A 27,436-nucleotide genomic window follows, 5' to 3' on the forward strand; every position below is an offset into this window, starting at 1 on the left:
CTCAAGTCTGAGTGTAGTCGGGAGGGAGTTCCATTGTTTGGGGCCTGCAATGGAGAGTGCGCGATCCCTTGTGGCGGAGAGGTGGGCTTTTTTGATAGGAGGTATTGATAGGGTCCCTTTGTTGACAGACCGAATGGGTCGGTCAGAGCGTATGGGGCAAAAGGGTTCATCAAGCCAGTTAGAGTTGTAGGAGTAGATGGATTTGTGAATTATGGTTAAAGTTTTAAAGAGAATGCGGGATGCTATGGGGAGCCAGTGGAGGTCTTTGAGTATGGGAGTGATGTGATCAACTTTCCGTGAGTTTGCAATAACCCTGGCGACAGCATTTTGGAACATTTGTAAGGGTTTCGTGGTGAAGGAGGGTAGTCCGAGGAGGAGGGCATTACAGTAGTCTAGCTTTGAGGAAAGAGTAGCTTGGATGACAGTGCGGAAGTCATGATAGTGGAGGAGGGGTCTAAGTTTCTTTAGAACACTGAGCTTGAAAAATCCTTCTTTGAGGATGGAATTGATCTTTTTTTTAGATTAAGTTGTTGGTCTAGAATTACCCCAAGGTCTCCCAGGGTTGGGACGATATGGTGTTGAAGGCTGGGTCGTTGGAGATCAGGGGTTTAGGGGGTTGGTGTTGAGAAAGAAGGAGCAGCTCCGTTTTGGAAGAGTTTAAGGTGAGGTGGATGTTAGTGAGGAAGTCATTTATAGAGGCAAGACATGTGTTCCAAAATGCAAGGGCATCAGTGAGAGAGTTGTGAATGGGGATGAGGATTTGAACATCGTCTGCGTAGAGGTAGAATTTGAGGCCAAGGTCTGTGAGAAGCTGACAGAGGGGGGTGAGGTAAATATTGAATAAGGTGGAGGAGAGAGAGGAACCTTGAGGAACACCTTGGGACAGGGGGCGAACTTTCTGTTGGATAAGTAGGATTTAAACCATAGCAGGGCTAGGCCTGAGATACCTATTTCGGCCAAATGGTTGATGAGGTAGTTGTGATTGATGGTATCAAAGGCGGCTGAGATGTCGAGGAGGGCAAGGAGGTAGCAGTTGCCTTGGTCCATGCCTCTGAGTATGTGATCCGTGAGGGAGAGCAGGAGTATTTCAGTGTTGAGGAATTTGTGGAAACCGAATTGGGCAGGGTGCAGTATATTATTGTTTTCAAGGTATTCTGTGAGTTGGATGTTCACAATCTTTTCCATGATCTTGGAGATGAAGGGCAAGTTTGAGATCGGGCGGAAGTTGGAGGGGTCTTTGGGGTCTAACGAGGGTTTTTAAAGGAGGGGTTTAACAATCGCTTGTTTGAGGGCATCTGGGACAGAGCCTGAAGAGTGAGAGGAGTTGATAATGTCTGCGATAAGTTTAGCAATAGAGTTTGGGATAGAGAGGAGGGTTTTTGTAGGTATAGTGTCTGAGGGATGAGATGCAGGTCTAAGTTTTCTGAGAATTGATTCCACTTCTTTGGTGGAAGTCAGGTCAAGAGTGTGGAGGGTAGAATTGGTGGGGGCAGGTTGGAGGGGGGGGAAGAGGGGGTCGTGGGAGATGGGTGTTGGAATCTGAGGAGGATGTTGGTGATTTTTGTGAGGAAGTATTGGGCGATTTCTTCACTCCTGGCAGTGGCTTCGTTGTCAGGGATGGGGGGTTGGGAGGACTTGGTGAGGTCAGCTACATAAGTGAAGAGGGCTTTCGGGTTGTACATATATTCGTGGATCTTAGTAGCATAGAAGTCTCGTTTGGTTTTGAGTGTGGTTATTCTATAATGGTGAAGAGCAGTTTTATAGCTTGAGACAAGTTGGGGTGAGGGGGCTTTACGCCAGATTCTCTCTCGCTGCCTAAGATTATTTTTTAAGGCTCTCAGCTCTGCTGTGTACCAAGGTTGGTGGTTTTTTGTAGATTGTTGTAGTTCTCGTCTGGAGATAGGGCATAGTTTGTCAGCAATTTCAAGAGTTATGCTAAACCAGGATGTGATGGCAGTTTCAGGGTTGGAGCACTCAAGGTTTGTTGAAGCGTTGGAGATTGCAAGTGCAAGTTCATCTCCTGAGCAGGGTTTCCTGTACGCACTAGTAGTGTTGCTTGTTGGGGTGGGGGTGGTAGGAGTGGTGAGTGGTAGGGAGGCTTCTATGAGGAAGTGGTCAGACCAAGGTACTGGGGAGCAGGTGGTGGGGGGGAAGGTAGAAAACAGTGGTTAATGAAAATGAGGTCAAGGGAGTGTCCAGCTTGATGAGTTGGGGAGGTGACAATTTGTCTGAGACCTATTGCTTGGAGAGCAGTGAGGAATGTATCGCAAGAGGGGGTGAGGGGGGTGGCATCAACATGGAGATTGAAATCTCCTAGTATGATGGATGGAATTTCAATGTTGATGTTGGCAGAAATGAATTCAATTAAGGGGGAAGGATCCCGTTCGATGGAGCCAGGTGGGGCATATATAAGGCAGATCTGTAGCGTGGGGGATTTGAAAAGGCCAATTTCTAGTTTGGGGGGTGAGGTTGTGTGTGTGAGTTTGAGGTTGAGGTGCTTCTTGAGGGAAATCAGTAAAGTTTCAGTATTATATGCTGCTCAAAAGCCAAATGGATAAATATCAAGTAAGGATTTTTCATCAATAAGGGCCAAATTTTAAAAGGGTTACATGCGCCGGGCCTATTTTTAAAAAGCCCGGTGACGCGCATAAAGCCCCGGGACACGTGTAAGTCCCGGGGGCGGGGCCAGAGGCCTCCACACACTGGCAGGTAGGTAGGGGGGAAAGGGAAGGTGGGGGGTAGGAAACAGGGAAAGGCAGCGCGTCTCAGTGCATCCAAGGTGCACCCCCTTGCGCGTGCTGACCCCCGATTTTATAACTTGCACGCACTCCTTTTAAAATCTACCCCTAAATGTAGTAAGATGTTTTAATACTACTTTTTTGAGAACCTTGGCTAGAAAAGGTAGATTGGAGATAGGGCAATAATTCACCAGGACAAAAGGATCTAGCTTAGAGGTTTTTTTTAGCACTGAACGAATAGAAGCTGATTTTGAACTATATGGGACACAACCCTCTCATAGGGCCTGATTTTAAAAAGCATTTACATGCTTAAAATTTGTTTTTAAGTGTGTAAATGCACTTTACTTGAGTAGGTGGGCTTTGCTTGAGTAAATGGCTTTTGAAAATTGTTTTGACTGTATGTTACTTTTACGCACGTAACTCCTTTGAAAATTACCTCCACAGTGAGCAATTAACAAAGGATGCAATATATTCAGCTAGGTCTTAAGACCTTCAAAGGGGCATTGAAACAATCAGCAGTGGGATAAGAAGTATTATTCATTTTTGAGATAATTGAAATGATTTCCTCAGAAGAGACCATCTCAAAATACTCCCAGGTTTGCACAGTGGAAGAGCTAGGATTGAAAGTTGGCATTTGAATTAGATCAACTTGTATTTTATCATGAATGTCCAAAAGCATCAGGGCTTGCAACAGGTTTTTTAGTCACTCTGTGATCGCTGGAAGTGGTTAGAGTCCTGACTTAGGAAAAAGTCTGCAAACATGATTGGGGCAGCTTGAATACATTCAGCATAATGCTATTCCTTTAAAGTTATCTGTTGCCGATCCATACCCATTTAATTCATCGATATAAATGTTGATTGACTGATTCTCACCAGTGTCATTTGGCCTGACGAAAGCATTGCTTTAGGACTATTAAATCCTTGTCAAACCAGTGGGCACCTGCTCCATCCCAAAAGTCCTCCCCACGCCCAGCAGCGAAATGGAAGCTGCGTCCCAGTTTGCTCAGTTACCACAAAACATGTTGAGGTAAATTCAAACTTTATAAAAGAAAGCAAGGAAGAATGAGCTCTGTAAACAGACACACACCTGTACCCACAAAGATACATGAACAGTGATAGATGTGTCTGTTTGTAGGTGGGGGGGGGGGTGCGTGTGATGTGAGGAGTGTATGAGTAGGTATGTGTGTGTCTCTATATCTGTGTGGGGGCGGTGGGGAGGCTTGGATGCAGGAGTTCTCAAAGGAGTTAAAAAAAAACAAACCAAAAACATCAGGTCAGTATTTTTGGAGAGAGCATTCACCTCCTACCTACCCCTTCCCACAACCAAACATATACACACCCCTACACAAATATCCCCCCTCCAAACATACCAACTGCCCCCCCCCCCCTAAATATCTACACACACATCACAAAAACAGACATACTCCCTCCATATACACTGCATATGCACATCTACACCACACCTGCAAGAAAAACACATACACATCCTCCTTCACACACAAACCTCTCAAACGCACCCCATCACACTGACACATTTCTCATATACTGCAAGACCAACCTCACACACACACACACACACACACCTTTCACCCTCAACCAGCACGCTGTATACACCCCTTCACACACATTGAACAGATCCGCCCTGATACACAGACACGGGTTTACTTTTCAAAGTTTGAATTTGCACCAGAATGTTTTGTGATAACCAAGCACATTTCATTACTACTTCAGTTTTGCTTTGAAACAAGCTGCTGCAAAAGTAGGGATTGGGGTTTTGTTTTTTTTGGAATGGAGCATTTGCCAGCATTTCGCAGCCCCTCATAAGTACCATAATCCTAACTAAGACCACACTTACATACACAAGGATATACACAAAAGCATCTTCCAAGACATTCTTCCCCTCCTTATCCAATGGCTGCAGCAAATAGATTACATGTTGCATGAAGCTGAAAAAGATCACCTCTTATTTTTATAAATCGGAATATAAATCAAATAAATACATGTTGTCCCTCTCCCTCAGGTCCCATCTGGATCCCACCTGACGGACCTGGATTGTCCCCGCTCTCTGGGGAGCACCCACAGAGGCCGTCGGGGCTAATCCCCAGGGTCTGGTCCGGCTCACTGCCAAGGTTATCAGGTCGAGGATCCAAGGGCCCATCCTCCCCGCCGACGACCTCCACAGTGACAACTGTTTCGTCAGCTGGCAGTGTACTCAGACACCTCACGGGCAGGGCGGGAACTGACTGCATCAGGGGTGGTGGGAGGGAGAAGAGGGGTTCCGGCCACCCGCCTGCTCCCTCCTCTTCCGAGGAGGGAGTGGCCTGGGGGTCATCTCCCCGCACGAGCTTCCTCCTTTTCTTGCAGAGACGGGAGGTACCAACGAGCCCCGGCTGCAGGGCAGGGGGAGAAAACGAAGGTAGTGCCTCCATCGCCTCGGCCGCACATGCATTCCCCTCACCTTCGAGATGCAGCACTGGGGGTGCCGCCCCCTCTTCTCCAGCATCCAAAAGCCGGAGGGGGGGGGGGTGGCTGGACTTCGGTGACAGGACGGCCCTAGATCTCTGTCTAAGGGGTCCATCTCTCTTGCCTCACTCTGTCCCTGTTCTGTCACGACAGGACTCCCATCAAAGGAGCTCAGAGGGCAGCTGCAGGTCGGGTTCAGCCGCAGCCGCCAGATGTTCGGTGCCCTCCTCAGACGGCACTGAGTCAAGGGCAGGAGGTGATTGGCAACCCCATGCTGGCCTTCCTGCCTGGTGACCCCTGCCAGTTTTTCCAGCTGCCCTGGCACATTCTCTCTCCTTATTGCACCGCTCCTTACCGCTGAGGGGAGGTGCAGTCACCGGGGGAGGGGTGCCAGGTCCAGGTCAGGTCTCCCCAGCGGGGAGATCAGCGGCGGCCGTTGGTGGAGGGGGCAAGGTGGAGGCCCGTTGTTCTGGCAGGGCAGGGGCGGGTGGCATCCCACCTCCTGGAACCCTCCAGGGAGCCATGGGCTCGGGCCCCTTGTCAATGGGGCCTGAAGGGGTGGAGAAGCCAGAGGGCCAAGCTATGGCCTGGAGGCGGTGCTCCGCCCTCTCCCGTAGATTCTGGGGGAGGAGACTGGGGCACAATCGCCGGGAGTGCCCCAGCCTGCGGCAGTGAAAACACCGCACCTCCTCCACTGACCAGAAGATTTTTTTTAAAGAGGGCCCCTCTGGAAAGGGTTCAGCCTCCACCCCTTGGACTCTCCATCCTTGAGCAGGCGTATCCACACCTGCCTCCAGTATGAGGAGACATGTCGCAGCTCCCTCTCTCGGTGACCTGCGGGGATCACCGTGATGGGGCCGATGAAAGTCCCCAGGGTCACTGGGTGGTGTTTGAAGAGGCAAGATATTGGGAAAAAAAAAATACCCGTGTACCCCTCCACGATGGCCTTGTGGACGGTTCCCGCCAGAAGAGAGGAGAGGTGGTCTGCTTTGCCTTCCTCTTCCTAGCGGGCTTTTGCCCAGCAGCTGCTGCTCCAGGGCGGAAGGAAGGGGTCCTAACCCCAGAGAAAGGATTGCGCGGGGATTGGGGCAGCGCGGGGCAGCCTGGCCATGGACCCTCCCCTTCCCCCCTGGCTGTAAAAACGGGCTGGACATGCGCTCACCCCTCGCTAGGGGGAGAAAGGAATACAGTAGCCAGTGGGGTGTCAAACCTATGTACTGGCAGAGTTCTTCCTGACTTTTGCAGCCACGAGGCTGACTTATTATAGAGAAAAAAGAAAAACGGGAGGAGGAAGGTAGATTAGATGGTTGGGGGTTGGGGGGGGGGGTGACAAGACCTCTCTGGGGACAGTAAAGTTTTCTGCCCTGGAGAGGGTGGGGTCAAAACAGAATGTGAGAGAGAGTGGGTTGAGGATGAAGAGTCCCATAGAGAGACAATTCCTAGACTGGAGTTACAGGGCTGAGCAGCGGAAGGTGGGAGGAGTTCAGAACTGGAGTCCTAAAATTCAGGATTAGTAGGGGGGAGAACCCTTGCTCCAGTCCCCGCACCGCCTACAAGAGCTTCAAGGTTCCGAAGAGTCCCTGGGGGTGGAGAGGGTGGCAGGGAAGCTTTGGAAGCCGGGCAGTCTAGTGGAGAGGCTTGTGGTGGCTGTCGGGGCAGTGGGCTGCAGATTCGCATCTTTGCCCAGCACGATCAGGGCTAGTTAGGACACTGTCCACCTCTCACTCCCCCAGTTTGCACCATCTAGCGTCTCCTGCTAGCCCCAGCGCCACCCCCCAACATCAGGAACACGGGAGGGAAGGGCAAGCTCACACAAACCTATATACTTTACCCATATCGCATACCTAAAACACAACATTTGCACATACATTACTCGTCCGCGTAAACAGAATACGTGTATTTACAGACCTATAAACAAGGACAAGCATACCAGCAGCAAAAGATAGCACAAGGAGCACCTACCAGACACTGCCTCAACGTCCAGTGAGCCGTATAATAAATCCCAAAGCCTGCCTCAACTTTCAAAGAGTTCCAAAAACTGTCTAAGTGTCAGATACAGGTAGAGAATCCAAAAAACCGCCTCAACAACCAAAGCGGCAGGCTGAGTCTTAGCGCCCCTCCCCTCGTTGCCCCGCGGTCTCAGCCGCTCCCCTCCACCGCTCCGTCCCTGAATGTCAGAGATTTTCTTGGAGGCAGGAGGAGCGAGGGGAACACTGATTTCCACAGTGGGTGGACCCAGCGATGTCAGAGAGCAAGCAGTGCTAGAAAACAGCGGTTCAGGGAGAGAGGAGGGAGGGACACGTCACAGAGGGAGGCGGAGCGGGAGGAAAGCATTACAAAGGGAACGTTGTGTGGCCAATTTAGCTAATTTGTAGATAGATCCGGTGTCTTTTTGAACCAAATGGAAATTTTAGAGCTGTGAATCAGACAGGGAGCTAATCTAGCTATTTTTGGACAAGTTAGCTAGGGACTTTCTCACAGCTCTAAAATTTCCATCGGGTTCCCTACTTACAGAGCATATCTGGAAGCAGAAACGTGCAAGCGAGTGAAACCTCTGACTAGAGTGCTGCAGGAGAGTGAGCCCTCCTCTGGCTAGAATGGGGCAGGAAAGTACAGGAGAGTAAGACCTCCTTTGGCTAGAGTGCCATGCTGGCTGGTCTTGCCCTCTCTCCCCTGGCTACAACCCCTCAGGCCTCAGAACAGGCTTGCGTGATTTAGTCTCGCCCAACCCCCTCGCTGCTGGAGAATCCGATGACGTCATGGCCGAGTTCTGTCTGCTAGAAGGAGAAAGAACGAATCACACACAAAAGCAGGAGGTGCAGCAAATGTATTTATTAACACCTTATGGCAGACTGATGGCAGGGAAAAAAAACAGAAGACAAGGAGAGAATATGTTTTAAGTTTTGTTTTTTTTGCTCTGTTTCTAGTAGTCTGGGGAAGTTCCCTGCCATGCTAGTAAGGCATCTGTGTGACTTGGCCAGGCTGATCTTAGAGGAGGGGAATGCAATGGGCCATGGAAACTGGATTTTCTGAGGTGGGAGGAGGAGGAAGTGTAAAAGTGGCTGCTGCAGGCTAGGTATGGGCTGGCAGCAAGTGCAGAACTTTACACGATGATGCTATACAGCCCTTGGTTAGCCAGTCTAGAGGATGAGACCCTCACAAATGAAGCACATGAACAGTAGTAAAAGTATGTGTGTATGGTGTGTCAGAAAAAGAATAAGTGTGTATGTCCAAGTATCTGAAAAAGCATGTGTCTGTGTGTGAAAGAGTGCATCAGTGTCTGAGCGTGCATAAGAATGTGTGTGTGTTTGATTGACAGAACATAAATATGTGTGTCAGAGTCTGAGAGAGCAAGAGAATGTGTGTATGATCCACCTCTCTTTCCCCATCAATCTTAGGCTCACCAGCTATGCTAACGCCACTGTACAACAACATGGTTTTAGCTGCTGTAATTTGGGAAGAATGGAGGGAAGAGAGAAAGTCTGCATGTGCAGGCCCCACCAATCTTGGGGTGAATAGAACTCAATATTGCCAAGTATGATAAAAGATGTAGGATTAGTACTACTTAGAAGAAATCCTTCCTTTCCGTTCCACTGGTAATGCCTGGATGGGTTAGGGGCTGGTGTGGTCCAAAAGAAAGTCATTGCCTCTAATGTAGCATAAGGAAGGGCAGAGGTTAGAAACCAGAAAGGGAATACGGTGAGAATGGAGAATAGGCAGAGAGCAAGGGCGATAGTGTTGAGAGATGAAAATTATTTTTAATAACTTTTTATGCCAAATTGAGTATCTGTTTAGCAGCAGGTGTCAGGCTTCATGTATGCTTTACATAATGCGCCATGTAATTGTAACCCTTTTCTTTAGAGGGACATACAAAAGAATTTATAACTAGGGCTGTCTGCACACTTTTCATTCCCCTTCCTGTATCCCCAAGGTGTGGGTCCTTTCTGTGGGGTGAAAGCTAATCTTAGCCCAGGCAGTGGCATTCTCCCATAGCCATTACCATAGCTCTTTGGGACAGGTACACTTACAAACTAGGCAGGACTCACTGGATGGGTATTCAAATTAAAGTTTACTGTAATTCCTCATAAAAGAATCAATAGATGCAAAACAAAGTGTTCAGTTACTACTAGGGTTCCCAGATTTACAAGAGACAGGATTTGAATGCTCTCTACCTCTGTGAATGTGTCCCTCCAGGTAGGGGCTTGGAACATGCGTATCCTCCACGGTAAGGAAAAATAATTGTACCAAGGTGGCTGGGAATCCTATCAGTGACTGGATCCCTTCCCTCAGTACCTGAGGTCCACAGTGAATCATAAACTTCACCTGGCAGTGTCCTGGGTCCCGGGGTGGAAACTCCGTGGGGTGTCTCTAGATGTTTCTTCCTTGATGGTTTCTTCTTCAAAAGATAACAATTGGCCTCCCAGAGGAAAGGCCTATACTGGAAACAGTTACCAAAATTCTCCAGTTCAGGGGGAAAGAAGGGAGCAGAAAAAAAATCTCCCTTTCCCCAATGGTGGACAAATACAAACTTGAATCAGGATCTCTGCTCATAACTGGGTGCTGCAACCTCCTCTTATGGTGGTCAAAAAGGCGCAGTCCCTCCTGACCATCCTGAGCAAGGGATACAGCCTGCCAAGAATGGAACAGGTCAAAAATGTAGAAACCAGAAAAACTGTAACAAGCTTCTTAAATATCCCTCTTCCTTCCACCCTACTAAAGGAATTGGCAAGATATGTGCCTTTCTTTACTTATCCTCTGAGAGCACACATCTTTCCCTTCTGAAAGCAAAGTACATCTTCCCTAATCTTACCTAAACTAGCTCCCCCTTTGTGCCCAAGGGACATCCAGTTCCAGGCAAACTCTGGGGGAGATGCTGTAATGAATGGTTTGTCCCTCTGCAACTGACTACCGAAGGGTTGGGACTAGGGACCTCTAACATAAGAACATAAGAAATTGCCATGCTGGGTCAGACCAAGGGTCCATCAAGCCCAGCATCCTGTTTCCAACAGAGGCCAAAACCAGGCCACAAGAACCTGGCAATTACCCAAACACTAACAGAGACCCCAATCTGGTAACATATGAAATTCGCATGTACATTAGCATTAATTTCAACATAATACTATTGCACATGCAAACAAGCTTAACAAACACTAATGTATTTAGCATCCAGCATTAACGACTAGCGAGTCTGACATAGGCCTTGTAATGCCAGAGATTTTATTACACCTCAAGTGGTGTTAACTTTTTAGTTGTATATGGCCTGCACTGGACAATTTTTTTCATTGATGCCATGCTTGCTCATCATTGATGGAGTTCAAAAAGCAACCGGTGGCTATGCGAGACCGGTTTTCTCAGTATGGATATCCCATATCAATGGTCTGCTGTGCATTCAAGAGGGCTTTGTATAGTAATTAGGACCTCCTTCAACAGAGGGGTCCCTAGAAGTATGATCATGTCTTGCCCTACACCTTGTATAGGGGAAAGGATTTTGGGATCACTAAGAAACATTGGCCATTGCTGCAGGGTTACACTATCTTTAAGGAATCTCTTATGTTTTCTCGTAAACATTTTCAGAATCTTGTGATTTTTTGGGGAGGTTTCCACATTGGTTATCCACACCATCTTTTGATGAGGCATTAAATGGTCCGGGGCACCATAGTTGCAATCGTAGTGTATGTCATGCACACTCTACTAGTAGTAGATGCTATTTTTTTCCTGAGATTTTACTTCCTGCATACCTACATCTGTTATTCATATTCTTCAATGTCTACATTGGCTAAGATATATCGGGGAAGGCCATAAGAGCTGGGAAAGACTCAGATAATAGAACATCAGAGCAATATTCAGAATGGTGGAATAGAAGCTCCTTTAGTTCAACATTGTCTAGAGGAGGAACATTGCATCAATGGCAGATTTTTTTGTTTTGCAGTAGATGATATGTAGTAGGGGCGGGGAATTAAATCAAGCTCTTTTACAGAAGGAATAACGATGGATTTTTTAATTGAGTACAGTGAGGCCATTAGGATTGACTGTGAAGGTAGAGTGGGCTGTTTAATTTGATTTGGAGTTTAAATATGTGCTTTTTTATAATTGGGGGTAACAGGGTTAGAGAGCAGATGGCTCAGTTATAAAAAAATATGAAATTCTAAAGAAATATCATTTTGCAGCAGCTAAAAATGTCACCCTAAATCAGCTTCCATAGCGAAATGCTGGCCAATGGCGGTGGCGGCCAGGTGTATTTGGTGAAAGGAATTTTTGATTGGTGTGCTCATTTTAACATGTTTTTGTGTTTGGGTCAGGGTGTCCGGCACCATTTTGATATTGGTGCCTGCATCAACATAATGAAGATAGGCTCTCTCCTGCTTCCAGAGATTTAGATGTCTGCAGATTCGGTATCTGGGTGGGGGAGAGCATTGCAGGGCCGAGAGGAGTCCAGTGGGGTGGGGGTAGGAGGAGTTCTGACTTGGAGGCCTAGGGGTGGAGAGTGTGAGTTCTGCCTGAGGGTTTAAGAGAGGCTTTCCCATTCTGTTTGTCCCTTTCACTTTGGGATGGTTAGCGTGAGGAAGACCAAGCTGCCAAATTCAGCGCATTTCCATGGTCAATATCTCTAACACAGTCATGGGAATACAGCCGCAATACGCATTTCATTAGATTGGGCTTTAACACCCGATCTACTAATCTACCATGTGCAGTAGTACCAGCTACTAACCACTTAAGGGCTGTAAGACATGCGAGCGCAGTGTCTGCACTGAACAAACATTAAAGGCATCAGGTACTACAAGTGCAACTGAGTAACACCACAAATACATTCCGACATTATTATTGCTAAATAGCTAAATATATACTCAAATATTAATAACCCATTACAGATATGATGAAGCTAAGGCAAAGTAACGTTTCACATTTAAATTAATTTGTTTAATTTTGCCTCAACATGCAAGTGCTTTCATTGTGAAAATCCTGAAACCCAATTGGATTGCAGCTCTTGAGGACCCCCCTGATCTAGTATGTGCATCTCTAGACTGGAGATTTTCAGCCCTGTCCTGGGGAGCTGTCTGTCCAGACTGATTTTCAGGATATCCACAAAGAATATGAATGAGAGATATTTGCATGTGCTCCCTCCGTATGTCGATATCTCTAATGCTTATTCATTGTGGAGGTCCTGAAAATACAACTAACTGAAGGGAGCTCGGTTGAGAACCATTGTCCTAGATGACTGGCCTTTGATATGTGCTTTCATGACACCACTTTTCATTGGGAGAGCAGAGATCCATTCCAACCTATAAAGTATGAATGTCTAAAAAAAAGATATATAACATTTTAATGGTAGTTATGATGATTAAAGCTTAATGAAGCTTTTAAAATGTTCAATGTAACTACTAGTTGACTGAGGCTTTTTCACAGAAATATATTTGCATTCAGTATTCAATAAATAGTGCCTATGCAATTCCTTTTTAAAGAGAAGGATAGAGAGAGATTCTGGGAGGGAATCCAAGATGGCGCACTAGCTTGGCATATGTGCGCTCCTTTTTGCCTGTGTTCGGTTTCCTCTGAAATGCCTCACTGTGCCCGTAAACGGAGGGCGCGAGGCTTTGGCTGCTCCCTCTTCTAGTCTTCTGTTCGGGCCTATGGATGTTCAAATGCGTCTGGGAGCTGGAGCTCCGGGTGGCAGCTCCCTGGATGTGTATCAGAAGGAAGCTGAACTTGATCCCCTCCCTGAGCTGACTACATCTTTGTCCCTGGAGCAGAGGACACCCCCTGTTAATCCTGCTGAGGCAAGGCTGCAGGAACTACAATGAGGTATTGAACCAGAAGAAGTGGCTGCTGATTATGAACCTCGTTCTGAGCCCAAGGAGCCTGCTGGATCTGCCTCACAGCCGTTGTTGACTCTTGGCGTTGCAGGGGAGGTTGCTGGGAGTGTTGTTTCATGGCAGTTTGGAGGTCTCTCGGCTGAGCCCTTACAGATTAAACCTTTGGAGCTGGTAAGACATAAGCAGTTTACTCTAGAAACTATATGGGAAGCAATTCAAATGTTAAACCAAAATACTTCTGCTCATTTTCAACCATTTGTGTCTTCTATTAATATTTTGGATTCCCGTCTGAAACAAGTGGAAAAAGAGTCCGGAGAATAAAGGATTGTGTGAAACTCTTAAAAGCCCGCTGGAAAGTTCTTCTGCTTTACAGCAGGTACTGCGTACAGAAAATCAGTTATTATCTAATAAAATTGAGTTCATGGAAAATCAATTACAAGAACGGAATCTTCGCTGTATAAACTTTCCTAAGGATTCATTAGTCTCACCTAAGGATATGTGAAAGAGATACTTAACTGTTATACTTAAAATTCCTGAGCAAGCTTTTCCAGTAACTTCAAGGATCTACAATACGCCTCCCTTTAGGACAGGCTCTTTAGATCAAAATAATATGCAGGCTGTTTCACCTGTAGAGCCTGGCAATTTGAATCTCACTCATATTTTGGAAACGTACGAAGAAAATATAGTTACTACAGCTACTTTTGTTGTGGCTCCCGGCCGGTCCCTCCTACCTGCTCTTCCGCTACAGCCCGGCGTGGTGTGACTCGCTCCGCGGCAACAACCACGGCCTACCACATGGCCGCAAACGCCATCCTCCGTCCGGCGGGAGCTCTCCCTAGGCGCGCGCGCATGGGAGGTCTCACCCTTTAAAGGGGCCGTGGTGGGAAAACTCAGCCTGGCCCCGGAAGATGACATCACTTGGGAGGGGTATTTAAACCCCACAGCAGCTTGCAGTGCTTTGCCTTTGCAACAGGTCATCTCCTCGGAGTGCTAGTTGCTCTCCAGACGTCTTTGTACCTGTTCCTGCTTGATCCTGTTCCTGGTTCCATTCCTGCTTCTCCAGTCCTTGTGTTCCTGATTCCAGTCCCAGCGTTCCAGTTCCTGCTTTCCTGCCCGTGCCTCCATTCCAGTCTCTGGTCTTCTCCTTGGTCCCCAGCTCCTGTAACCAGTCTTCGGCTTGATCTCCTGGTTTGACTTATAAGAATATAAGAACATGCCATACTGGGTCAGACCAAGGGTCCATCAAGCCCAGCATCCTGTTTCCAACAGTGGCCAATCCAGGCCATAAGAACCTGGCAAGTACCCAAAAAATAAGTCTATTCCATGTTACCGTTGCTAGTAATAGCAGTGGCTATTTTCTAAGTCAACTTAATTAATAGCAGGTAATTAATTAAGTTGACTTAGAAAATAGCCACTCTCCAATATCTTGGACAAATCCTTACTCCAGCGCTTCCATTGCACACTCCCAGGCAAGCCTAGCCCTTCTGTGAGGAGGCATAAGAGGGGGGGTACTGTTGCGGCTCCTGGCCACAGCAGGCCCCAGCCGGTCCCTCCTACCTGCTCCTCTGCTCGCCTCCGCTACAGCCCGGCACGGCGTGACTCACTCCGCAGCAGGCCAAACACAGCCTACCACATGGCCGCGAACGCCGTCCTCCGTCCAGCGGGGTCTCTCCCTAGGCGTGTGTGCACGGGAAGCCCCGCCCTTTAAAGGGGCTGAGGCAGGAACCCTCAGCCCAGCCCCGGAAGATGACATCACTTGGGAGGGGTATTTAAACTCCACAGCTGCCTGCAGTCCTTTGCTTTGCAACAGGTTGTCTCCTCAGAGTGCTAGTTGCCGTCTAGACGTCTTCGTTCCTGTTCCTGCTTGATCCTGTTCCTGGTTCCGTTCCTGCTTCTCCAGTCCTTGTGTTCCTGATTCTGGTCCCAGCGTTCCAGTTCCTGCTTTCCTGCCCGTGCCTTCATTCCAGTCTCCGGTCTTCTCCTTGGTCCCAAGCTCCTGTGACTCAGTCTTTGGCTTGATCTCCTGGTTTGACTTGGGCTTGTCTTCTCGTCTCTGCCTGTCTGCTGCCCGTCTCGATCCTTGGCCTGGTACTTCGCTTTAGCCTGTCTGCTGCCTGCCCCGGATCTTCTGCCTGGACTCCGTTCTGCTCCTTTGCTGCCAGCCCAGACCCGGACCTCTGACCCTGCCTTCTTCATCAGCTTCACTATCGTCTTTGAGGCAGCCGCACCTAAGTCCTGCTGGCCCCAGAACCAAAGGACTCAACCTGCGGGGAACGAGGGCTGGTATAGGTGAAGGTCCTGTCGGGTTGTCCTCACCAGCTCCACCTTCCAGAGACAAGACCCATTGGGGGCAATCCCTCAGTGGTCACCACCACTCGCTTCGGCCCAAGGGTCCACAATCCTAACAACTTGAATTGTTTCCTTTTTATTAGAGTCTGACAGGGATTGGATTCTTTTTTTTTTATAATTTTGTATTTATGCATTATAATAGTTACAATATCAAGAAATAAACTTGATTAAAGAAAATACTTAGAGATTATAAATGTTACATTTGTTACCCATTCATTTCTTATAACACAATAAGTCTTATTCTGAATTTAAGTCCAAAATAATTTTGGAGGAGCCAAATCCACAATTACAATGCAAACTAGAAATTCAATAGGAAACATTTTGTCTGCACCTCTTCAGGAGGTTTCATTTATGATAAGGAGAGAACATAACCAGTTACATAGAGATTAATTAACAACATTATCAATAGAGACATTTTCTGCTTTGTCACTCAGAAATTGTACCAATTGAGATGGCATAAAGAAAAGATAGAAGCCCCTATTTGCTGGACCTTAGGTCTAAGAAGTAAAAATTGCTTCCTCTTTTTCTGCATCGTTTTTGATACATCAGGAAATATCCTAACCCGAAGGGTCAAAAATAATTCTAATCTATAGAATAATTTCAGCACCCAATCCTTATCAGGTTCTAGTACAAAAGTCACTATTAATGTTGCTGGATTAGCTTGTGCTGTATCTGATGTCTCTAGTAATTCTGAGATATTTAAGGTAGGTAAATCCAACTCCCCTGCTGCTTTAGTTGATTTTCTTTAATAGACTCCATCTTGTTTTGTCCCAAATTATTTTTAAAAGACGGTAGATAGAATGCTCGTGTTAAAGGTGGAACAGCATTTTCAGGTATCTTAAGGATTTCAATAGCATATCTTTTGAACATATCCTTTGGTGTTATATAAGATATCTTCGGAAAGTTCACTAAACGAAGGTTTTTACCCTTCACCATATTCTCTAGATTTTCAACTTTATTAGATAGAAGTGTATTTTCCAATTCCTGCAACAACTTTCCAGATAGCAATTTTGTGTTAACTTCAGTGATCTGCTGAGTATTTAGTGTTACAGTTTTTTCCATATGTTGTATTCGTGTTTCATAATCCTTATTTCCATCTACCAGAACATTTATTTGACTTGATAACAGGTTCCCCGGGCCTTCTATGGCTTCCCACAAAGAGTCTAACATTACCAATTGAGGTTTAGCCACGGGGAATCGCATTTTCGGCTATAGTGGAGTGGAAAAACTTCCCATATTAAACTCTTCTTCCTCTCGCCTGGTTGTGTTACCAGCAATCTCGTCAGGCGTTTCTGCTCCGGCGTCCACGCCATTACCTCCCGGCTCAAGGCTCCCTGACTGGTGATCTCTGGCGCCAACAGCTTCAGTAAGCGTCTTCACCAGATTCCCTTCCAGGTTTCGGCTCGTGGCAGGGCTTGCCAGTGCTTCTCTCCAGATTGGGGACAAAGATGTTTCCAAGTCCAGTAAGGAAACCTGCACCTCCTCCGCGGCTCCGAACCGTTGCGACTCCTCTCCCTAAGTCAGACCCCCATGAACCACATGGCTATTCATCGGGCCAGGGGATTGGATACTTAAGATGTATTTTCGCCATCGTATGGAATCTTTTTTAAACTTGAAAGTACAGATTTTTCCAGATCTCGCTAGACAGACACAGGAGAAGAACATTTCTGTTAATGAAACCCCAGGTTCTTCAACTTGGGTCTTTTTTCCTTCTCAAATTTCCTTGGAAATGTTTAATAAAATACCATGATGTTTCTTATGTTTTTTTCCAACCATTTCAATTGACTGCTTTTTTGAGTAATAAATGTGGGGGTAATCTAAGTTCATCTCCTCTTGCGTAGATGGAGCGCAGATTGTCCAGTAATAAGTCCTCTTGATGAAGTAAGCTACCCCCTTTAAAGCTAGTGTTTTCTTAACTGTTTTGAACATTTTCCATGGTGAGACTGCAACCTTGAGTACTGTCTACAATTTTGGTCACCGCATCTCAAAAAAGATATAGTTGCACTAGAAAAGGTACAGAGAAGGGTGACCAAAATGATAAAGAGGATGGAACAGTTCCCCTATGAGGAAAGGCTAAAGAGGTTAGGGCTGTTCAGCTTGGAGAAGAGATGGCAGAGGGGGGATATGATAGAGGTCTTTAAAATCATGAGCGGTCTAGAACAGGTAGATGTGAATCGGTTATTTACTTTTTTGGATTATAAAAGAACTAGGGGGCACTCCATGAAGTTAGCAAGTTGCACATTTAAAACTAATTGGAGAAAATTCTTTTTCACTCAATGCTCAGTTAAGCTCTGGAATTTGTTGCCAGAGGAAGTGGTTAGGGCAGTTAGAGTAGCTGGGTTTAAAACAGGTTTGGATAAGTTCTTGGAGGAAAAGTCCATTAATTGCTATTAATCAAGTTGACTTAGGGAATAGCCACTGCTATTACTGGATCAGTAGAATGGGATCTACATAGTTTTTGGGTACTTGCCAGATACTTGTAGCCTGGATTGGCCACTGTTGGAAACAGGATGCTGGGCTTGATGGACCCTTGGTCTGACCCAGTATGGCAATTTCTTATATTCTTATGTATTGGAGGGAACAGCCTTCAAGTCTTCTAGTGGTGATGGAAGGTAGCTCGCCTGAATGAAATAACTAACTATGTGGGTCATTTTCGTAGCGTATCGCATGCCAAAAAGTACTTTTCGCGTGCGATAACTAGCTCGGGGTGGAGTCAGCTCTGGAAGAGGAGTCGGGGCGTCATCAGGGCAGACGCGGCGGAAAGATCGCTGGCTGCGAAAAGGTAAGAACCCTTTTCGCTGCCAGTAGCGCGCCCAATAGCACCACCTTTTACAATGGCGCTATTGGATGCGAAAGCCGGCAGTGATCGCACCGCGGAGGTGCGATCACTGCCGGCTTTCGCAGGCCCGCCCCCCCACTTTGTCCCCCCGCCCCCTGTTAGCGTCGGAATTCACTATTCTCTGCGAGAATAGTGAATCCAGGCCTATATGAGCCAGCTACCACTGGAAAGTGTCTTGGGGAAAGGGAAGTACATTTTATTTTTAATAGATGCCTGACGTTCATTCTTGAAAGTGTGTGAGTTTGATCATTCTGCTCCTTGAAGCAGAGGAGTTGGGCAAGAAGATTAGAACCTCCATAAAACCTATTGTTAGTTTGACATTAGAGGATCATTTTCAAAAGTCACTTACCCTTGTAAACTGATTCTCTGAAAACCGTTTGCCCTTTCCGTAGGTAAAAGTATGTGCAGTATCATAAATACACGCATATGCTTTTTTCTGTGGGAAAAAGTACCGAATAGATGGGCTTGGAGGTGAGGTTAGTTTGGGGGAAGCAGTAATGCGCATAGTTTTGCATTTTCAAAATTGAGTGTAATTTTGAAGGAAAAAGTAGGGTGTAAATCTGTGTGGCTACTTTTTCCTTTGGCAATTTTCAAAGGGAAAGCATACTCTTATCTTTACTTTGAGAACTGGAGCAAAGTCTGCAGGGAAAGGTACCCATGCACTTTGCGACGACGTGGGCTGTTTTGCATTTGGGTTTTTTTTTTAATTGTACCCTCAGGGTACTGGAGATTGGTTCAATGCATCCAAAGAGCTTTTGTGAATGACCACGAACGGCCTAATTTTAATTCCCCGGCGAGAACCAATACCGGGAGATACATGCGTGGCTGGGCTGTGCACACACAGAGTGCATTTTCAAAGTGCCCCAGCCACACGTGTATCTCCCAGTACACGTGGAAGAGCCGGGTTTCGAAAAAGAGGTGGGCTGAGCGGGGGCCAGCTGGGACAACAGTGAAGGGCACGCCGGCAGCCGGCCAGCGCATGGAACTTACTGCTGCTCGGGAGAGCAGCAGTAAGTTCCAAAATAAAAAAAATTTGGTTGGGGGGGATTTAGGGGTCGGGGCGGAGAGGGGAAAAGGGAGGAAGGTTAGCTAGGGGATTTAGGAAGTTCCCTCCCAGTCTTGTTTGCAAATCCATTCACACAATGGTACATCAACTTCAAGGTTTCTGGCCACAATCAACCCAGTGAGCAACAGCAAGAAAGGTAATCACAGTGGCAGTAGCTACAGGGTCATAGGCATACTGTCCAATTCTGCTATGAGAATGGAAAGATGTTTTTAAATCTCTTTCTAGCCAAGGCAGCAATGGACGCAGCTGGTGCAGATAGAGAAAATCCACATTTAAGGGAATAGATGGAAGTACAAGAAAAGCAATAAACCTGGATCTTCCATTACTGCATTCATTAAAGAGTGAGAATGAACCTCCAATGCTTCTATATGCTGCAACAATGTCCACTTCATCCTCATATAATATTGTTAAATCTGGTTGCAGTTGATATGGTAGATTTTTCTACTGTTCCTTGGGTTTCTGGCTTGGTTACAACAGGCCTCATGTTGGTCAAGGTTTCCTTCAGTTGCAACTACCCAGGGTTATTTTCCACTAATTTATGTCCTTTTCTCAGCTGTAACCCAATTACTGCAGAAACAATCCTTGGCCCAAGCAACAAACCCGCTCTCCCTCCTGAACCTTTGATGCGTGGAGCCTAAGTTTGTCTACTAGATGCTACCACTGCATGGTAGCTGTTTTGGTCTCATCCGCAGGGGTTATGCCTTCATGGTATCTCCAACCCCAGAAATCTGCTCTGGGAATCGAACTGAAATCCACTGCATGGCAGCACATAAACATTTGCCACGGAGGCACCAGGCCAGCCTACACGTATTGTAAAGTATTGTAATGCTAGGCTGACTCAAATGGAAAGGCAATATATGCAGGCTTACACAGTACAGCATCATTCTAAAGACACTATTAGTTAACTCCAAACCGTATTTTATTCTTCTTGAGTTTATCTGTTATAGAAAATGGCATCCATATAGCATATTATTTTTGTAAGTAGTAGAAATTTCTCAAATGCTTTAATGCAGGTTCAAAATTATAGAGGCACAAAATGAAGAAAATATTATAAGGAATAAACCAGCTAGCAAGAAGAGAACATGAATGCATGAAAGTGTAGCGAGCGGGAGTAGTCCACTCGATTTCCAGGATCACCTGGTCGATAAGCATTGATCAAAACACAGATAGTACTTAGGCAGGTAGTTCTCCTCTGTACTCCAAGCAACTGAGAAAGGTACTTTGTCGCACGCTGTACAGTTAGGGTAAGGAGACACAGACCACCCTTGATTCTCAGTCCAAAAGTATGGCCAAGTAGTCCTGGCTTTCCCAGCCCAAACCACCATAAATGCGCAGTTCTTAGGCTTGAATAAGAAATAAGGCTGGCTTTCCCCATCACAAACAGGTAAGTTTTCAATTCTCAGACCTGCACAAGCAAACAGGTCTGGCTTTTCCAGCACAAACAAAATGCAGAGCAAATACAATATGTTCATTTTAGTAACCATTAACTCACAGCCCCAGGCTGGGGTTGTGCATTTACCACCTCCCTCCTATGACTAAGCCTCTGTATGCACTTGGTTAGAGCAAGCTCAGTCACAACCACCCATAGGCAAACAGGTTACTTGTATCCTCTCCCAGGTATGTGGTCTACCTACCTTTTAACTGGAAATCCTTATTCTTACTGTCTCTTCACATGGTTCCTTCAGTCTCCATGAATTCCTCCAAGGCGACTTTCTCAGGTTCTGAGTCTGGTTGCTCCTCCACATGTTTACCTGCTGGAAGGAACTCCGTTTCCCCTTCCTGTCCTCTCCCCTCCCTATCTATCACTCTTGTTTCCATGATAATCCTTGGAGTCGCTCCTCCCTTTCTCAGAAAGGATCCACCTCTTCTTCCGTATTCGATATTCCTTTTCTGGAAGAGGCCTGAGAGACCACCAGCGGACCCCCATCTCGTTGGTGGCCGAGAAGGGGAAAAGGCCCAGGAGGCAATGACACACGATCTCGCTGGTGGCCAAGAAGGAGAAGAGGCCTAGGAGGCTGCCGACAGAGCCCATCTCGCTGGTAGCCAAGAAGAGGAAGAGGCCCAGGAGGCCGACGATGGACCCCATTTTGCTGGCAGCCGAAGAAAGAAGAGGTCCAAGAGGCCGTTGGCAGCTGAGAAGGGTAGCAGGTCCGGGAGGCTGCTGGCAGCCGAGAAGAGTTACAGGCCCAGGAAGCCACCGGCAGCCAAGAATAGAAAGAAGCCCATTCTCCTGCTTCTCTGTGTGCTGGCCTTCAAACCAAGTGCGGCCAGTATGTACTCTATGCTAGCCCCATGAGTTTTGAATAATGCAGAGCAGGCACGCAAGGAGCAGTGGGAGAATGGATTCCTTCCTCTTCTTGGCCACCAGCAGCCTCCCAGGCTTGCTCTTCTTCTCAGCCACTGGTGGCTTTCCGAACCCAATGGGGAGCCTGCCTGTCAATGGCAACTTGCCTGGGTGTGTATCAATGGTAACCTGCTTGGGTGTGGCTATGTGTGTAGTATGAATGGTAACCTACCGTAGGGGGGGGGGGGTGAATGAGGGCCTGCTTGGGGGGATGTGAATGGGAACCTGCCTTAGTTTGTGTGTGTTAGTGTGTGTGTGAAAGAGAGAGAGAGCATGTGGGTGTGAGGGAGTGTGTGGGAGCGGGAGCCTACATGTGAGAATGAGAGCCTGTATGTGTGTACAAAGTTATGGGAGTGGGAGCCTGCATGTGAGAGCTTGTTTGTCTGTGTGTGAAAGAGCATGTAAAAGTACGATCCTATGTGTGTCTGAAGGGGAATGGGAGCCTGTGTGTGAGACAGCATGTGAGAATGAGAGCCTGTGTGTGTGTGAGAATAAGAACATGCATGAAACAGCATGTGAGTGTGAGAGCCTGTATATGTTTGTGTGTGTGTGTGGGGCGAGTGGGAGCCTATGTGTGAATGAGAGCATGTGAGAGAGAGCTTGTGTGTATGTGAGAGAGAGCATGAAAAGTGGGATCCTGTGTGAGAGCACACATGAGAGAGAGCCTGTGTGTGTGTGTGTGTGTGTGTGTGTGTGTGTATGGAGGAAGGAAAGACAGGAGGAGAAACAAAAGAATAAAGAGGACCCTGAAAAAGGAATAAGAAAAAGGCAAAGGGAAAAAAGACTGGGACCAACTGATTAGAAAAATAAGATCAGACCAGTAGCATACTAAGAGGGGGGGGGGGGGAGGATGCAGGGGTGCGGTCCGCCCCGGGTGACAGCCGGGAGGTCGGCAGTTGCGAGCGGAGCCCATCCCGCTCGCATTAGAAGAAGAGGGAGGCCTCCAGGCCGCGAGCAGTGGGAGCACTGGGCGCCACAGGTCTGGAGCCGGCAACTGCATAGCTTTTTCTTCTTCCCACCCCCCACGGCACAGAAGAGGAAGTGCTGGATCTGCGCAGTCATGAAGCATGAAAGGTCATGCAGTCACAGCCCAAAGCAGGAGGAAGAGCAACAGCGCTGCCCCCCACCCTCCCTACCACAAATGCAGGATGTAGAGCTGCACCAGCCCCCATTCCATCTCAAGAAAAATGAAGATTCCCCATCTGTCGCAGGGGCTGAAGGAGGAAACTGCTGCTGTGCTTCTGATGGGGAATGGGATAGAAAATGAGAGAGAGAGTGTGTTTGTGTCTATGTGTATGTTAAGAGTATGTGTGTGTGTGTGTATGGGAGTGAGGGTGCATGTTTGTGTGTGAGAGAGAGAGCTGTGTGCAGGGGTGTGTGAAAGTGTGTGCAAGAGAGAGAGAGAGAAGAGAGCCTGTGTGAGAGAGGGGAACCGGAGATCACTGGGCAGGGAGGGGGGAAGAGGGATGGAGAAATGAATCTGGGGGGGGGGGGGGGGCAAAGAAAGTATCCACCCTGGGTGTTAAATACTTTAGGTATGTCACTGGATCAGATAACAAAGGTAAAAAATATGAATTTGCCTTTCAGCAATTGGAATATGCCATCTTTGGGAATGTGCATTTCTTATAAATATGTATTTTGCTTTTTCTTCAGTATTCCAGAGTTGACAGATTCTGGTTTTGCCTGCATATTCCTTTTTCTAATGTGTAGCCTGTATTAGGTAAAGTTCTGTCTGTGATGAACATGTGTGACAGAGGTGCAGTATTTTGACTAGCATGTAGTTTCTCTTTAGGGATTTGTAGCATTCTGGCTTGTTCTGTTTGCCCAGTAAGTGCTGTATCAGTGTTCTAGGGCCTGCTGTGTCACACACAGACTCTCACAGTCAGGCGCATGGGAGAGAGAGCCTGTGTGTGTGAGAGAAAGGAAGTGTGTGTGGGGGCATTGGCATGTATATGAGAGTGGGAATGTGTGAAAGAATGAATGTGTCAGTATGAGTGTGTGTGTGTAAATGAGAGAGAGAAGAGATATTCTGTGTGGCCCTACCTCCCCAATCTATGATAATCTCAGGGTGAGTGGAAATCAAAATGTCCCAGGTATGGACAGCAGGAAATGTTTTAATCCTTATTATTTGTAATTATTGGGTGTAATTTGATATTTCTATTGTTTTGAAACAGCTTATTGTTTTTTGGGGGAAATATTAAAACATTTTTTAATTATTGGATGTTTTATTCATCAGATGTTTTCAAATATTTTATTGATGTTTCGGAAATAATAGAACAAATTTATGCAAGTTTTTTATACCCTTTAGGTTCATCAGTTGTGTTGACATTTATTCTTTATTATCATGGTTTTAATATTATGAATGATGTTTTATATACTTGATTTTATTGCTTGATGTTTTGTGAAAAATAATTTTACAGTCGGGCTTCTGGTTTCCAGTACAGTTTTTGGTGGCACATTTCTATTTTATATTTGGTGAGGGTTTGTCTGTATTTTAAAGATTCAGTGCTTTATGTAACTTGAATTTTTGCTGTGAAAATGATGGTACTTGTCATCCCTGGCTTTTATGGCATTATGGTCCCCTCTTTCTTATTTTAAGCAGAAGTTTGCTCTTTATTAATTTCATTAGCATGCAGAAAAAATGGTTTTGAATGTTCTTGCAGAAAATATTTTTTTCATTCACATATTTTATTGGAACTGATGTTAGTAGATTAGGCAGTTATTTTACGGGATGGCTTTAGTTAATTTTCTCTATAAGGATTCGGTTGCTGTGAGCATAAAATTGATAGACCTTTTTGCATCAAAGAAAATAGTGCTCACAAGGAAATGTAGAAGAGTGGAGAAAATCTACACATCTGGCAGCAGCAAATGTTATGGTGCACCATCAACTTCAGCAGTCATCCTATGCCCCTGATCACAGGAAGTACATTTTCAAGGGATTATGGTACAATTGCAATTTAGATAAATTATTTGAACTAGGAAAGCTTAACCAACTTATCTTGGCACTATTCTAGTTAGTAACCCTAATTGCTAATAAGATGGTAACTTTAAAACAAGCGTGCGGGCGCTCATAGACGTGCAGATGGGCATGCGAGCAGACATACGCTGGAATTTTAAATCATGCGTGCAGTTATGCACATATGATTTAAAATACACCTACCATGTATATTTATGTGTGCTCCAAATTTTAAGCTGGAATTTGAGTCTTCCTTAGGACTTTGTCAGCTTTAACGGGCGCAGGTAAGCAGATTTTAAAACATGTTGCACGAAGGACATTCCCAGTCATACCAGGTAAACCACCAGTTTGACCATCTTATCTCGACATCATCCAGACCCCTCTGGTTCTTGAGCCTGCACTCCCCCCAGTTAACTGGACCCCTCGCCCTGTCTTGTCAGGTCCAAAACGTGATTTCTGCAGACTTATGCCTCATCAGGAGCAGCAGCAAATATACGCGGCTAAAAAGCCACCATGCATTGCGCCTTCTGTTTCTAAAATACGGCTTTACACACAAAATTATTGGACCCACCTCGAATGCCCATGCCCTGCTCATTTTCTGCCCTTCCCCCCCCCCCCTTTTTTTAGCTCACACATGCGCTAATTTGCAGCTTTTAAAATCTGCGTCACTCACATACAGCCCAAGTACTCGCATAAATGGGCCTCTTAGTGCAAGCAGTGCTTTTAAATTACAGCCCTAACAGGGCAACTTTCAAGCCATTTCTAAGACTAAAGAGTAATTTACTCCAGTAAATTGGCCTGTCTGAAAATTGCCCTCTCTTTATTTCCCTAAAAGTACACACAGTCTTCCACTATGGGGCAGATTTTTAAAAAGTACGTGCGCGCTTACTTTTGTTCGCGCAACCGGCACAAACAAAAGTACGCCGGATTTTAAAAGATGTGCGCGTAGCCGCGCATATCTTTTAAAATCCGGGGTCGGTGAGCGCAAGGCTGCGCAAAATTGGCAGCCTGCGCGTGCCGAGCCGCCTCCGTTCCCTCCGAGGCGGCTCCGAAATCGGAGCCGCCTCGGAGGGAACATTCTTTTCGGCGCCCCCCACCTTCCCTTTCCTTCCCCTAACTAACCCGCTCCCCGGCCCTAACTAATTCCCCCCCTACCTTTATTTCAAAAGTTACGCCTGCCTTGGGCAGGCGTAACTTGCGCGTGCTGGCGCGCCATGTTCCGGTCCGGGGGCTGGTCCGGAGGCCGCGTCCACACTCCCGGAATGCCCCTGGGCTGGAACCACGCCCGCGGCCCCGCCCCCGGAACGTCACCTGATGACGCGCCGCCGCGACTCGCCCCCCCGACATGCCCCCAGGAAAGCCCCGGGACTTATGCGCGTCCTGGGGCTTGCGTGCGCCGCCGAGCCTATGCAACATAGGCTCGGTGCGCGCAGGAGGTGGAAAAGGCAGCTTTTCGGAGGTTACGCGCATACCCCTTTGAAAATCTGCCCTAATGTGTATATGTTTAGCTGCATTAAGGGGAGGCATCCCTAGGGTCATGTGTTGGGCAAGATCAGAAAATAACATGTGGAGATTGTATTTTCAAATCTACATGTTATTTTCCAGAACAATCGTACTCGTATAAAAAACAGGTGCAACAATTTTCAAAGGAAATGTGCACGTTTTTACTACCGTCATGGGTTTGTGCCACCGGTCACTCTCCCAGTCACACTCCGACTGGGAATCTCTAGCAGTGACAGAAACTAAAACGCTTGTTAAGTCTCAGGGGGTATTTCACCACAGTCCCGCTGCCCAACTCCTGCTTGCAGCTTCCCTCAGTTTCTCCCTCAGAGACTCCCCAGGCCAGGTACTCCAGTCTCTATTGCCTACTTTTACCCCATTCCTTCCAGGGTGTCACAGCTATGAATTTGGGTTCTCTCTCTCACCCCAGTTGGCGAGCCGGGCTTAAGCAAACATAGATCCAGGTCATCCTGGTAGTTAAAAGTCTCTATAGTCTTACTTTACCCCATTCCTTCCAGGGTGTCAGAGCTATAGATTTGTGTTCTCTCATCCCAATTGGTGAGCTGAGCTTAAGCAAACATAATCCCCTGTTGTTCCAGTAGATAAATACTCTATAGCCTTACTTTATCAAACTACAGTCCCCAAATCATGTAGTGATAAAGCAACTCTTTCTTTAATTCTCATACATGCTGCCTGCAGTTGCTTCCTCCATAGCCTAGAACTGCTTGTGCTGTGTAGGCCTGGTTCTAGGGGAACCAGGCCCTACTGCCACTTCCCACCATAGTCTGCAGCTGGGGTTTGACACCCCCCTTTCACCATGGCTGCAACTACATCCACCCACGGCAGTGTTTATTACTTAAAGCTCCTGACCTGCAGATTCCCTGAGTGTATCCTCTTCTGGAGGGAGTCTCCACCACTCATCTTCCAGATCCATCGTTCAGGCTCGTCCTCGTGGCTGCTGAACTGCTCCACCTCTATCTCCTCTGTCTCGTCTCCTGGTTCTAATAGAACTCTTTCCTGTTCCTGCCCTGCCCCTCCTGACAAGCTCTCAGCCTTCTCCCACCATACCTAGGCTCTCTCCTCCCCTTGATGAGGTAAAGCCTGAGTGGTTCCTCCCCCTCCAGAAACCCTGTGTCTTGTGGGAGTTAGAGTCTGACTCCTATTTTGGCTTCTTTTACTCACTAGATCTCCTTCCCAGGTTTTCCTTACAGCAGGCCTTCCTTTATTGAACAGGGGAATATAATACGCATCACACTATATAAGGTCAATTATAATTAGGATTTTATCAGAGGTGATGTTCTTGAATATGGCTAGTAGCCTAATTCCATTTAGAAAGTAGTTTTACAATAAACTGAGGGTCTGTATTAGGT

General features: G+C 46.7%; 1 protein-coding gene across 4 annotated transcripts in view; it reads right to left on the reverse strand.

The window, feature by feature from the left end:
- The window catches only part of PPP2R3A (protein phosphatase 2 regulatory subunit B''alpha), a 435,163-nt gene extending 427,754 nt beyond the window's left edge, over positions 1 to 7,409 (reverse strand). For 2 of the 4 annotated variants that reach the window (XM_029615753.1, XM_029615752.1), the window contains exon 1: positions 7,164 to 7,403. The gene's annotated coding sequence lies outside the window, so the exon portion shown is untranslated. Of the gene's footprint in view, positions 1 to 7,163 lie in introns of all 4 variants that reach the window. The other 2 variants (XM_029615754.1, XM_029615755.1) reach the window with 1 other exon arrangement.
- Positions 7,410 to 27,436: the final 20,027 nt, after the last annotated feature.

The sequence above is a fragment of the Rhinatrema bivittatum genome, chromosome 9, assembly GCF_901001135.1.
Source record: "Rhinatrema bivittatum chromosome 9, aRhiBiv1.1, whole genome shotgun sequence".
NCBI classification, from domain to species: domain Eukaryota; kingdom Metazoa; phylum Chordata; class Amphibia; order Gymnophiona; family Rhinatrematidae; genus Rhinatrema; species Rhinatrema bivittatum.